The 14836-nt window shown below is 31.2% G+C and overlaps 1 non-coding gene across 1 annotated transcript; it reads right to left on the bottom strand.

The window, feature by feature from the left end:
• Positions 1-13765: 13765 nt before the first annotated feature.
• On the bottom strand, positions 13766-13872 carry LOC141654235 (small nucleolar RNA R71). Its single transcript, XR_012547798.1, has one exon. It is a non-coding gene; the product is annotated as a small nucleolar RNA R71 (small nucleolar RNA).
• Between the last annotated feature and the right edge of the window lie 964 nt (positions 13873-14836).

Below are 14836 nucleotides of genomic sequence, written 5' to 3' on the forward strand. Positions count from 1 at the left end.
TGTAGACACAGGGTACACTTTTTTAACCGCGGTGAAACCGGAGTCATGAAGCATTTGCGTCAACCACCCAAAATTAGGGTTTAAACCCTTTCCATTCACACCATAATGAACCGGGAGATTATGGAGAATGCAAGTAAAAGGTCGTCATGCGTAACGAGAATGTGATTGTAGCTCCGATATCAAAGCCGATATTTTTTAGAGAGAAATTTAGAAAGAAATTAAAGAGTAAATGTTTGATAATTTAGAATTTGACCTAAAACATTATGAAGACATATTTATAGAATTATTTTGGTCAAATTGAATATTATTGGTCAAATTGAATATTTATTAAAGTTCAGTTTTGAATGCAGTAATCAAATTGAAAAATCTAATCAAATACTGACAACGGTTGAATTGAAAAACCGTTATTTCATAATAGAAAATAATAATGGTTACAAAAAATCCGTAGCTATAACATAACAACGGGTAACAAAAACCGTTGCTGGTGTTAATTTAATAACGGTTTTCGAAATGCCGATATCTTAAACTGGTAACGGTTTTCTAACAACCGTTGATAAGAGTGATTCTATAACGAGTTTTTGGAAACCGTTAAAAGTTTTTGACAACGGTTTGTTAAGCAGCCGTTGTCAAATTATAATAACAACAGTTTTCGAGGGAAACCGTTATTCCTATTAGCGCGGTCTAGGTTTCCGCCAATATTTGGAAAACGGTAATCTAAGTGTCGTTATTAAATGCATTAAACCGTTGTGAGACGCTCCTTATTGATTGCCACATTTGGCGTAATGTACGCTCCTTATTGATTGCCAGATTTGGCGTAATGTTGGCTACGTTCTCACTATAATTGCACTAAGAATTGATCACTCACAATATGAGGAATTGAGGATACAAGTTACATAATTTTCTCCTTCTTTTATAGTTAAATGTCAAAGTAATAGCTTCCATGTAACTTAACTATATTCATTACTTTATTAATATACAAAAAAGTTATTGGTCAATTAGTAACACATCTTCATTAGGTTTTAACAGTAACCATCTGCTTTATAATTGAGGAAGTTAACTAAAAATATCAGGATTATTAGTTTATAGCACTGTTGAAGCTTGTGTTAAATTTTTGTCGTACACTAATCTTGTTGAGTGATTTAATTAATCACTACCTAGATGTTTTGCAACTTTTCTTCCACTTTCAAGCTCCAACTTCCAGGATCTTTGGTTATGTTAATGTACATCATGTTATTGTATCATGAGCTTTCTGCATGCACATATACTATTCCTTTACTGCGTCAGTGCACTTCCAATTTTTTTACCTACCGTAATGAAGAAAAAAAAATGAAAAAAAAAAGTTGAAAATTTGTACCCCTCGGTTTAATTCAAGAAATATGTGAGAATTATGAACAAATCTATGGAAACGAAAAGAATAGAGCAAGGATTTGATAACCTAACTAGTTTTATGACCCGTGAAAATCACGGGTTTTATTGTTTTTGTTCTTTTATTTTTACGATATCGCTCATGAATGCGTTATTCGGCTTGTTTGTCTTCTTGCTTATTATCTTGGAGATATGTTGGTAGGATACCTAAGCAAGGCAATAAGGAGAGTCATGAGGATAAGATATATTATATCTAAGGGGGTTTGGGAATTTATTATATTAGAATAGTTGGAACTTGTTGGAAATCACAACCTCTTTATTGAACAATGACACCAAAACTCATGAATCCCTCATTTTAAAGAACATACGAATGTCCATTCTCTGATTTCGAAGGCTGGTATTGCATATAGATTAATGGGAAATTGTATCGTCTTGTGTTTCATCAGAGCACTTTATACAATTTATTCACAAAACCTAGAAGCAAAAGTCAACAAAAAATATGGAAAAACGTAAAATTGCATTCAAATAGTGGAATATTAAGTTTGCAAATTACTCTTATTTTGCTAAGGCCCTCATTGTCTTTGTCTTTTTACTGATTGTTGTCTTGTTGTATTAATCATTATCGGTCCCCTTTCTATTTTTGTTCCCTGCTTTTTTTACGGTGTTTAGATTGTCTCTGGATTTCGAGGGCGCTTGACTTTGTCACGGTGGTTATTCAGTTCACTCAACATTGACGACTTTTGGTATTCTAGTACTTGATATATTGTCTTTAGTCTTGTTTTGGTGCGTTCTAAGAATCTTGGTCCCATTTTTATCCGGCAAATAAACAAAAGGTTGGACACTTAAACATCTAATTCTATTCCGTATTACCTAGTGTATTCTAATGAAAAAAGAAATGTAAAATAAAGTAAAAATGTAAAATAAATAAATGAATGGATAATAATGATCTTTTATAACTGAATTTTACATATTGTCTTTAGTCAATTAGAGACAATATGAATAATGCGTAGAAAGCGTTCTGTTAAAATACAACTTATGTTTATCTTACTAATTAGGCTAAATTTACAAGTTTATTTTCTTAAATTCAAAGGAGTTTGTTAAACTTTTTCAGCAAATAATACATTTATAATTCTTGTCGATTTGTCGGTCTTGCAACATCGTCCTTGTAAATTCAATTGATTTCCAACGTATTGGGAAAAATATTATTGAAATGATTTTTGTATAACGAAAGACCTAAGTGATATACTTAAATTATTAGCAAGGAGTTGATGACATGTGACTTATACAAATAAAATTTTAGAATAAATACGCATTCAATATTTTTTAAAATAAATTTTATGTGAGCAATTTTTGGGAAGATACACGAGAAAATGTATCTGTTCAACAATGACATCATCTAATTTCATTTCTATCTTGTCAATTAGAGTAATCTCTATATCTCTTGTTGTTGGTGAATTTTTATCTGAGAAGTTTTAACACCTATCCCAATAAATTCTAAAGAAATAAGGATGCACAATTTGTATTATTATACTTCCATTTTTTTAATTATCTGCGCAATAATTAAGATTAGGAAAAAGTTTGCAATTGGTGGAGTAATGTGAGAATTTAACCCTTAAACGATGACATTTATTTTGTAATTTTTTAAAAAATTATAAGAAGCATTTGGTAAAAAGCACAACCCAAAGTAGAAATTAAAGAAAAAAGAGTGATAATATAAAAATAGACAAAAAAGAGAAGTGGGGTGATAATTAAAAAAATATTCTTAAGAATTGATTATGAGAAAAGAAAAATATATACAAATCATTACAAAAAAATAAACAATTCTCGAAGAAATATTGGGAGTGCTAGAAGAAAATATTTGATGGAAAACAAAAAATAATTTAAAGGTTTGAAAGCATTCAAAGTTGAAACAATGAATTGGAGAATGATCATTGGATTCCAATCAAAAACCATGCAAAATATTTACCTTGATCCACATTAAAAGATCAAATTTATATCCTTGGAGCATATAACTTCAACACTTCCATTAAGACATTTGATTTATAATCTGTTATTGACTAAGATATTTAATTTATAACCTGATTGACAAAATACAAGTTGAAGAGTACACGAAAAACTAATAAAGTGCACGAAAGGGTGTAAGACAATTTGTACAATTTATTAAATTTGTCAATTAATATTCCAAGAGTTGAAATAATTAGATATTCATACTAAAATTTGATATTACGCATACACTATAATAATTAAAAAAAGGAAAACTCAATAAAAATGAATTATATTCAAGTCAAAAGATAATTGCAAAGAAGTTCCATAGCCATTATTTCCAGATTTCATGCAATGTTTTTTATATGCGAGTATGTCATCCTCCTGCAATTTTAATACAAACACAACAACAATAATTAAAATGATTATTCTAACTCTTAATTAATTCAAAATATAATAAGAATAAAAAGTTAAATAATTCAATTGGTTATATATGCATACTTTACCCATCAACTTTTTGGATGAAAATGAGAAATAGGATTGTTGTAATATTTATATAAGAAATTTTTTGTAATTAATTATCTAATAAATTTCAAGAATTTATTTGAGAGAAGAAAAATATTTTGTGAACTAAGGGGGAGATAAAAAAAAGTATGGTGAAATAAATACAAAGTATAATAATTGTGAGAAAAAATCAAAAGACCGTCTATTAAATAGAAGAAATAAAAATTTAATGAATAGGTAGATTAATACCAAATTTATGAGAGGAAAATAAAGAGTTTGTATTAATTTTTTTGTGTGTTTGCAACTAATATTTGTTATTTTATTTGTATTTTATAAGTATGTAACACATGGTATTTAGAGATTACTTTTAGTTAGATAATCAAGTAATTAATATAATTGAATTATTATTAACCAATAGAAAAATTACACAAAAATAATAACTAAATATGATTCTAACTCTTAATTAATTCAAAACATAATAAGAATAAAAAATTTAAATAATTCAATTGGTTATATATGCATATTTTACCTACCAACTTTTTGGATAAAAATAAAAAAGAGGATTGTTGTAATATTTATGTAAGAAAAATTATATAACTAATTATCTAATTAATTTCAAGAATTTATTTGAGAGAAGAAGAATGTTTTGTGAACTAAGGGGGGGATAAAAAATTATGGTGAAATAAATACAAAGTATAATAATTGTGAGGAAAAACCAAAAGACCACTTATTAAATAAAAGAAATAAAAATCAAATGAATAGGTAGATTGATACAAATTTATGAGACAAAAATAAAGAGTTTGTATTTATTTTTGTGTTTGCAACTAATATTTTTTATTTTGTTTGTATTTTATAAGTATGTAATACATGGTATTTAGAGATTACTTTTAGTTAGATAATCAAGTAATTAATATAATTGAATTATTATTAACCAATAGAAAAATTACACGTGGATTAAAAATTAAATTCTTTAAGTATGTTTTTAACTATATTATATATTTTTTTATTATTAGGAAAATTTAATATAGACATAAATATAGAGTAATGAGAAATGAACTATAAAAGGTCTAACTTTTTTTTTTATTATTATTTTACAAAATACATATTGCATGAGAATTGTTTAGGGAGTTATCTTCCCAAGTAAAAAATGGTAGATATTTTGTCTTCCCTTTTATTTATAAATCATATTTATAGATTTACATGTGTATTCAATTTAATGAATTTGAGCAAGTTTATTACAATAATATTTAAGAAGGAGTTGCAAATATAAATAATTTAAATTAGAGTGATGTAAATTTTTATTTTTCGTTTAACCAATTGTAGTTTTAAAAATTAAAATGTCAATTTTTAATGTTAAGTATGTTATTATTTGCCCTTAATATTTACAAATTCTTTATTATTTCATAAACGGCGTAAAATTAGAATAATGTGATATTTATTTGTTACTTAAAATATTCTAAGAATAAATGTAGAAATTGAAAATTTAGTATGAATTTTGATTCTTAATTGTTTTTTAGTTTATCTAGAAATTAAAAAGGCCAAAATTTAATGTTTGTTATGCTAATTTATTTTTTATGTAAATATTTTTTAATTTGTGTATCGTTTTAAATGGATCGTTATACGAACATAAATTACCCTCTTAATTAAACACGTCATACTACATGGAGGATTGGTGACGTGGAATTTTGGTAATGCAAGGTGGCATTTAGTAGTATGAGGTGGCATTGTCTACGTGGACTTTTAAGGTTACCCTTTTAATAATATTTATAGATTAAATAAGGGTGTTTATTCAATAATTCGGATCGAAGACCGGACCGGACCGAACCGTGTAATTTGGTCCGGAACAAACGGCCATATTTTATTTGGCCACATCCAGGGTCCACCTATATATCCATTAACTTGGTCTATTCTGGACCAAACTGAATCGAGTGAGCACCGGATTGTGGACCAAACTTACATGACGAATATATTTTATAAAAACTGTATGACTAACAAAATATTTCTCCTAATCTGCTAATATTATTTTGACATATATTCTACAACTTAAAAAAAAAAACTAAATCTTAGATCCCTACTATAAAATATAAACTATATCAATCGTTGAAATGATCAAAGAATGATCAATATATTATTTGGTCCAAAAGATTTGGTCAAGTTCACTCACTTTTTTTTTTGTTTAGACCGAATGAGACTATAACTATGGTTCGGTGTACGGTCCAACTCTTGTTTGGTTTTCGATCCATAAAGTTTGGTTTCGATTTGATCTGTTTTGATCTTGAACACCCCTTTGAATTAGAAATCTTTTAATTAATTGATGAAATTATTAAACTAAAATGTTTAGAAAGATCAAGTAAAACGAACCTCAAATAGCCTCAACTTCTCTCATATTTTGAGGGTAATAACCCTAATTTAAACAAATAGAGTAATTATTTGGACATGTAAAAGAGGTCACCACACAAAGCCAAAAATTGTTCCTCCCGAAAAGTATAGGTCCAAGCAATTTATCGAAAAGAAGAGCATTCAAAATGTAAGATGGTAATCCTTCCAAAAAAAAATGTAAGATGGTCCATGATGATTATGGTTTTGAGTTTAAAATTACAAATGTAAAAAAGATATGTTTTCCCGAGGAAAGGGACAAAGACAACATATCACCATCGAAGTGAGTAAAAGCCGATATCGACAGCCAAAAAACAATATCAGTCCAAAAGATATAAAGATCGATGAGAATTTAGCATGATTATAGGGAGTTGGGGACGACGTACTACCATGCAAATCATACCAAAGCAAATCTAACCAAGTTGTAACTCCATTATTTAATTAATTCATTACTATTAAGAGTTGATTAGATGTTTGTTTTAAGAGTTAATTCATTGGAGGTTCAATAATTAGTCTCCCTTAAAATGGTTATATTTTAAGAATAAAGTAGGATAAATACTATCGCACATCTCACATCCCACATCCCACATAAATATATTGTAATCCCTCCTATTCACTCATTTCTGTCCTTTTTCCGTTTTCATGATAGTCGGATTTTCTTCTCTTTTTCCTTTTTTGAAAGGTTTTGTGTGGTTCAAATTCAATTATATGTAGGGTAGAGTGTTTTGTGTGGTCCAAAATCATTTTCTTATTTTTTGTGCAAAATGAAAGGAGAAGAAATGAGTGAATAGGAGGGAGTATGAGATACAACTTTTGTTATAGGCATTCTTTGTTTTTTTGTCTAAGACGAATAGTCAGATATATCCGTTAAACAAGAACTTGTGAATCAATATATATCTATCTATCTATATTATTAAAGGAAGCTTTTTTCGAGCGATATTAGAGTATCCAGCTTTTGCGAAATACTTTCAAGCAAAATAAAATAAAAAATTAAAGAGTCCAAATTCTAGAAATTGTAAAACTCAAGAGTTGTTATTGAATCAAAGTCGTAATTAACTCTTATTCAGTATTCTAATACAATTTAAATTCAAAAGACCATGCTATATATACATGCGGACATGCCTACTTCCAATTTATCTAATCAAGGAGGTTCTTATTTTTGTTTTTGTCACCCTCAATAGAGAAACGCCATCATGATTTCTTTGTTTAATTTGGTTGATATATATTGTTGCCTTTATTTATGTTTTTTTCATTTTAATATAATTAGCAAGCATATATGTTTAATGTGATTATATTATGCATGCTTTTGTTCTTTGATTTACTTAAATTGATCTAACTTATTTAATTTTCAGAATTATGAATTTTTATAGGCGTTTCAATTTACTCTATGTCTTGCATTCAGGTAATTCTCCTCTTTTTTAAGATTTTCAATGTACTATAACTCTACTACCTCTTTCATTATTTTATTGTCATATACTTCGGAAAGTATATACTTCGGAAAGTATATACTTCGGCCGCAAGGTAAAGGCGCACACGCATGAATTACTAACCTATCGAAGTGATTCTATCTCTATTTTAACCCATGTTTGTTTTGTATAGTTTGTGAGCAGTATTAGAGAGTGTGAGAGTTTTAATGAATTCAACTATTTGAAACAAAATAATTCAGGTAGAAGCGCCGGATCGTTTCACCAAGGTCTTGATGTAAGCTTATCCGAGGAGCGTGACTGTATATTCGTCGTCGTTTCGCGATATATGTCATTACATGGAAAATTTTGTAAAAATATATCTATTATATACATAAGTAACTTTTTACCTTTACGATCCGTCATAATTTTGTACAAAGTATGAATTAAATATTTTAAAAATAGTTACTGTTTGCTGGACTCTGGTGGTTGAAGTGATTTCGAAGAGTACCCGTGAATAAGATCTTATTTACACTTTGAGATAGTTTAACAAATTTGAAAAATTAACAATTTGAGACCGTATAAAAAGATCGTAAAATCAACAATTTGAGATATTCTAGCATCATAGAAGTACAAATCCATATCATGTATAACATAATGTAATAAGAAAAAAAATAACAATTAACGTTAGAGTTCTGATTCGATTTGGGGTCTAAATATAGCCATTAACAATTCGTGTTGTTACCTATTTACTTATCCTACAAGAATGAGAGATACATACTCATGTTCTATGTTTGATCTACACAAATAGTATTATACATCCAGTTATATCATAAGTATTGTACAACCAAGGTATAAGAATCCGAGCTTATATCTATTTTTTCTGAGCTAATTCAAAGTTCATGTTTTTAATGTGTAAATGGACGAGTTCAATACTTTCTAATAAAGCTCATATTATTTAACATAAAGCTCGGATACTTTATCAAAAAGCTCAGATTCTACACCGTACAATATATAACTGGTTGTATAATCCATGAATTGATTAATCTATGATATATATTCTAATGATTACTTCTTTAATCATTAAAAATTCATATCATTGCGTGAGTTACATTGAAATAAACCGCGTTTAGATTGTGTTTTACGAAGTTACTATGAGTAAAATCCAATTACTTCCTCTTCATATAGATTTTACGGAGTAATTGGAACGAAAATTCAGAATAATGTCCATATACTCGATATGGGAGAGTTCAACTTATACGTATAAAACTATTCTTAAAAACAAAATATTAGAAGACACTCAAATTTAACTATTTGAATTTAATTCACACTCAATGAATAACACTACTTTTTCCATCGAGTCCATACCATATTGTTTATCCCATTAATTGTACTTCGTATAACTCTATCTAGAATTTATAGAACATACATACCAATATACCATATTACACTATTACGACTTTTGTATAATACTATCCCAAAATTTGTCTATCTAGAATTTGTAGAAAATCTATGAGGTTAGAGATAAAAATAAAAGTAGAATAATTAAAATATAGGAAACTTGGAAAAAAAAATAAGAGTGATTTTTGAACTAATAAAAGTACCGGTAAGTCTTGCTTAAGACGAGAAGTATTCGTCTTAAGCTTAAGACGAGTTAAATACTACCAGCCCATATTTGAGGTTTCTTATGACTTATGAGTGTTGTGTTTGACATGGACGTCCTTTAATAATTTGACACGGAATCCAGTTTTATAATACATCTGTCACAATTAAATGTTTATATATGTTTTATACACAAAGATTAAGGCACAAAGAAAGAGAAATTGTTTTTAATATTATTAAAGAATAAAATAGAGAATAAAAAATATCCAAAATATAAACGTAGCTGGAGCTGCAACACCAAAAAAAAGAAAGTGTAAACTATTGATCGGGACGGAGGGAGTGTTTTTTTTTTAATCATAAAACTTAGGTCTTGCGGATAGTATAGCCAAAATTTAAAGTAGACATAATAGATTTGTTATTAGTTCATCAGAACATTAATGTCTTACATGAGTGGAACACAGCACAAACAGGATAGCATATAGTTGCGATTGTGAGAACACTTTTTGATTAATACATTATACACGACAGAGCACTACAAAAAGGCACGTGCATCGCACGGGCATTAAATCTAGTATATATATAAAAGAGGCTTTTTTCAGGCAATTCTAGAGACTCCAACTTTTTAAAATTACCTAACTAATTTTTATTTAAGATAATATTATGTATAATTATCCCAATATTTATGCAAATTCTATCTACATACGGTTTTATTAATTTTAATTTTAAAATAATTTTATGTATAATTAGTTATCCCCAATATTTGTGCACATTCTATCTAATAGAGTTTTATAAGTTATGTACCAGTGGACCAATTAATTAATGAATAAAACAAATTAAATAAAAAGTTGTATTTTAAATTAATAAAAAATATGAATAATTAGCCCTCTAATATTTGAAACTATACCTAATATACAGTTCTACTAAACATTCACTCCTCCCCCGGGACATACAATTGGACTTCTACTAAACTTCTACCAACCCTGCAATACAACGCTATATATAGATATGTAGATTCATCTATCGTAATTCACACACTGACCGCATACATATTTCTCCTTCTTCGTTTCTCTACAATGGCACATGATCATTGATTAATATGTTTTTATATGTTTATTAATATGTTTTTTATATAGATATAGATATTACGTGACCACAAATATGATTCAACTACTATTTATTATGTAGGATAAGTTCTTATACACTGATCAACGAACTTACGGAGACATGAAAACGGGGAAATCAAAGTTCGGGTTTTTAAGCTATGGGATGTTCTGAATTTTGCGGAAAAAACGGTCTTATGAGTTATGTGTATAGATATGGTTTTAATCTAGGAAGAGGTTAATCCGGGAAGAGTGTATGTATGATACCCGTCACTTAACGAAGGAATGAGAACGAAAAGAACAACTAAGTATAGAGTAAAGAGCGGTGTATGAGAAAGTAGATGAAGCAGTTCTCAGTGTGGTCAAGAAACATTTCTATATAGCCACGGAGGAACTGGATAACCTTCTTATATATACACAACAGTTTTAGCAAGAATCAGAGCACCACGACTAAGCAGCTTGCCACGCTTTGCGACGCCGAGGTTATGGTAATCTTATACAGTCATGATATGCCCAACATACCACAAGCATGGTGTTCTGAATCCAATTATGCTACCGTCATCGAGAAGTACTATGGGAAGAAGAAGCGGAACAAGAAAGTTAAACCCGATTTCTATAAGATGGGTTGAAGGATTTGAATGGTGTTTTGACGGCAAAAGTTGAATGTGTCAATAGAATTAATGGGATCAAGAAAGGTAATAATAATAATAGAGTTTAGTAGTTCGTATGAAACTCGGGATTCTGGGTGCGGATTTGATGGTGGTTATATTGATTACAATGATGGATTGAATGTTGATGATTTGGCCATTTGGGCTATCAAGGGCTATTGCCTGGGATTTATGAGTAATCCAGCAAGAGCGAGTTTCTTCATTATCAGAATTCTGTTCAAAATCCAACGGAACGACATACAATTAATATCATAAACGGGACTTAATTATTGCGAATATCGATCATTGATGTAAGTGATGTGACCATAATTGGCGCATATTTAGCCCCCGAATTACCATTGTTTCCATGCTTTTTAGTACCTATTTGGGTCATTTCTTATCTTTAGTTCTTTGTTTTGCATATTCTTTGAGATTTTGATCCCTTGGTAGGAAAGGAGTAAGAATCTTGCATTTTCATGGCAAAACAAGGCTAAATTGATCGTATTCAATGACCAAGCATCAAGGAGAGACAAGACTAGAAGGCCTTTGTACATAGCATAGTAGAAGAGCATTGTTGAGGAAAGGATCCTTGAGTCCCCAAGGAAATCCCCAAGGAATTCATGAAGAAAAGGGAAGAAAAGAAGAAGAAAAGATGCTGACAGACAATCCGAACGGATTGTATACAATCCGTCCGTCCGCCCAAGCCCAATCCGAGCGTCCCTCAAAGGAATCCGCTCGGATTCCCCCTCGCCAATCCGAGCGTCTTGCCCAAGGATCCGCTCGGATTCCTCAGCCCAGATCCGGCCGTCCCGACTCCCATCCGCACGGATTTCAGTACAGCACGTTTTCATTCTTCAAGCCACGATAAGAGAAGCCCTTCTCTCAGAAAATACCGGAGTCTCCTTGCTCAACTTAAAAAGTGTAATTACTAGTTTAGCCCTTAGTTAACCCTAATGCATCTTCCCTAATTTTCACTATAAATACCCCATTAGTCTAATTAGAGGAGCATGTTCTTCTTATCAATAATTAGTGTAGTTAATATCAATCAAATCTCTCTTTAATATTGTAATCAAATATTAATCAAGTTTTAATCCAAGTTTTAGTTCTTTAATCTCTCTCTTGTTCTTACTTTATTTTGGGTAATTGAAGATTATTTGGGTTATTATTGGGAGATTGACAACCTCTCAATCTAGGATTCAAGTACTTCTATTATTCTTGCTTTATTATTGGAATCATTAGTAGGTATAATCTCTTAATCCCTTTTTAATTATTGCTAATTACTTTCATTTATTCATCATGTTTCATTATGTTAGTATGATTGACAACCTTTCTAGCATGATCAATATGATAATGAGTGAGTAGTCTCTTAGCTAGGGTTTAATGGGTGATTAGGGGAAACCAACATGGGGAATGATTCATGCTTAAATTAATATGCTTTCATATCTTATTTGCTTGCTTGTTTTGATCTTAATACATGCACATGTTATATTTGATGAAATGCTAAGCCTATGAATCCTTGCATTTACTATCATCTTCTATCTTTTCAACTTGACTTGTAAGATATAACCCAACTCGAGTCTTGTTAGACCATGCATGTGTTGAGTAGGAAAGATTAAGTCGACTTGTAGGTGTTGTACAATCTAATCGATTCGGCTCCGGGACCCAAACTTTCCTAGGATTGTAAGATATAACCCAACTCAATCCATCACAACAATAATTGCTTGCTTATAATTTGGAACATGTTTGTATGATCATATCCCATGAATCCCCTATGAACCCATGACACCCTAGTGCCTTTAATCAATTGTTTACACCCCTTATTTCATTCATCTTGCTAGTTTATTTTCATTGCTATTTTAGTTTAGTAACCTTCTACATCAACCCAATTTGTGACACCCCTTAGACACTACTAGTTACAATAGAATTCTCATTTCAATACCCGTCCCTTGGGATCCGACCTTTACTTGCCTCTTTACTAATTGTAGAGTTGTTTGTGAAGTATAAATTGTGTTTTGTATCGACCATTGACCAACGACCACATATGCTTAATTGTGAACACGAAATGGACTCGATCAAAAATGGCGCCGTTGCCGGGGACGGTGTTTAATTGATTTAAGATTTCTTTTATTGTTATTAGTTGTGTCTTTTTTCACCTTGGGGAAGTAAAACTCCTCAAGGTTTGTTCTAATTGTTTTCGAGTTGTTTGATATTTTGCATGTCTAGAAGGTTACAAAGAGATTTGTTACCTTTTGACCGTGAAATCGAAAGAACCTTGACGAATAATAGGAGACTTGTTAGGAGGAATTTGGGAGGTGTTGGTGAAGTTGTTCAACCCACTAGTGAGTTTGTCAATCCTTTCGCAATAGAAGGAGAAGAGAACCCATTAAACAATACCACACAAAATCCACCTACAATGCCTAAATTCTCGTCACACTCTATACCCACCGAGGAGGATCTACCAAATGGTACTCCTACCCCACAACATCTTACCGGAAACTTTATTGCCAAGTCCGCCTTCATTCAACTAGTTGAGAGGAGCCTATTCGGGGGAATGCCTAGTGAGGACCCTCATTCTCATATGGAAACCTTTTGCGATTATTGTGAAGCTATCTCTCAAACGGGCGTGACTCAAGACCAAATAAGATGGGTCTTATTTCCTTTTTCGTTAATCGGCACCGCAAAGCAATGGTTGAAGGGCCTTGATAAGGCCACCCTTGGAATAGATTCTTGGAAAAAGCTAGCTCTAGCTTTCTACAAAAAATTCTACCCACCGAAAAAGACCAATATGCTAAGAGCTCAAATTACGGGTTTTAAGCAAAGGGATGAAGAATCTTTGTATGAAGCTTGGGAGCGGTTCAAAGGTATTTGTCGCTCATGTCCTCACCATGGACTTAGCGAATGGTTTTTAGTGCAACAATTTTGGAATGGTTTATATGAAGATTCTAGGAACATTCTCAATATGGGATCAAATGGAATGTTCACCGAAGTTGATGACAATCAAACATGGAACAAGATTGAGGAAATGGCGGTCCATAATTCACAATATAGTAGGCCTCGCAAGGCTACTAGAGGAGGAAAGTATGAAGTGGACTCCGTCACTCAATTGGGTGCTCAACTTAGTGCTCACATTGACACAATCAACTTGAAGTTTGAACAAGCTATGGCTAGACTTGAGGAAAACTCAAAATCATCAAAGCATCATGTCAATGCCATGACGGCATCCTCATCAATCCCAAGTGGGATATGTGAGAATTGTGGAACCTTGGGTCATGACTCAAGTGAATGTAGGGGAACAACCGAACAAGTTAATGCTTTCCAAGCTTACAAAAGTGGTACCCCTTATTCAAATTTTTACAATGAAAACACCAAGTTCCATCCAAATCTCTCATACAAAAGCCAAAATGTTCAAAACCCTCAAACAACATACACTCCACCACCCATGAGAAATCAAAATCAAAGACCCTTTTACAATCAAAACCAAGGCTACCAAAATCAAAATCCATACAATCACCAAAATGATCAAGGTTTTGATGTCCAAAAAGCGGTCCTCCAAATGCAAAAGAATCAACAAGAATTTTTCACCCAAATGCAAAAAGATAGCCAAGCAAAAGACACCACCATCAACAACATTCTAGCTCACACCAAGATGTTGGAAACACAATTGACCCAACTAGCATCTTCAAGCTCACAAAGACAAAATGGGCAATTACCACCACAAAGTAATCCCCCTAGACATGAAACGGTTAGTGCCATTCACTTGAGAAGTGGTACAAGATATGAAGCACCGAAGAAGCAAGTTGAGGATGAAGTTGTGAAAGCTAGTGAAAAGGAAGAAATTGTGCAAGGCCCCAAAGAA

This window comes from Silene latifolia, chromosome 4 (assembly GCF_048544455.1).
Source record: "Silene latifolia isolate original U9 population chromosome 4, ASM4854445v1, whole genome shotgun sequence".
Lineage (NCBI taxonomy): Eukaryota > Viridiplantae > Streptophyta > Magnoliopsida > Caryophyllales > Caryophyllaceae > Silene > Silene latifolia.